The sequence below is a fragment of the Seriola lalandi genome, unplaced genomic scaffold, assembly GCF_002814215.2.
Source record: "Seriola lalandi dorsalis isolate HSWRI2012SDOR001 ecotype SW California unplaced genomic scaffold, Sedor1 jcf7180002052130, whole genome shotgun sequence".
Lineage (NCBI taxonomy): Eukaryota > Metazoa > Chordata > Actinopteri > Carangiformes > Carangidae > Seriola > Seriola lalandi.
In genome coordinates this window covers 682,684-683,106 of record NW_019522683.1, presented here as the reverse complement: position 1 = coordinate 683,106, position 423 = coordinate 682,684, and the positions used below count along the sequence as shown (strand labels likewise).

Genomic DNA, 423 nt, shown 5'->3' with positions numbered 1-423 from the left:
CTTAGGATAGACAGACTCTTAGGAGAAGCAAGGAAGAAATCCAGGAAGAGGAAGTGTTTTTAAGTGGGGGTGTGGCCTGTGTGAGCCTCTTTGAGACCATGCGGTTAGTCCAGGTGAGGTGGCCTGTATTGTTTGCTTGTATTGAATTGGTTTGTAGTGTGTCTTTGGCTGTTTAGGTGAGTTTGACTGTTTGTTTGTTTGATGTCTTGGAGAGTGGGGGAGTAGGGGGGGTAGAGCACAGCCTAACCTGGCGGGGGAGAGTTTAGCTCAAAAGGCATCTCTCCTTGACTCTACCTCCCTCGTTCAAAATGGCCGCCACTTTCTCCAACTGTTTAGGGGAGTTTGTTTGCTGAATCTGCTTAATCTGCTAGTGTGTTTTGTCAGAGTTGATGATGGTGTTGTTTGTGGTAGCATAGGCAAGAT

At 47.0% G+C, this 423-nt stretch overlaps 1 protein-coding gene across 1 annotated transcript in view; it reads left to right on the top strand.

Annotated features, from left to right (window-relative positions):
• Window positions 1-423, top strand: part of timm44 (translocase of inner mitochondrial membrane 44 homolog (yeast)) — a 12,078-nt gene that overhangs the window by 5,312 nt on the left and 6,343 nt on the right. The gene's annotated exons all lie outside the window — the stretch shown is intronic.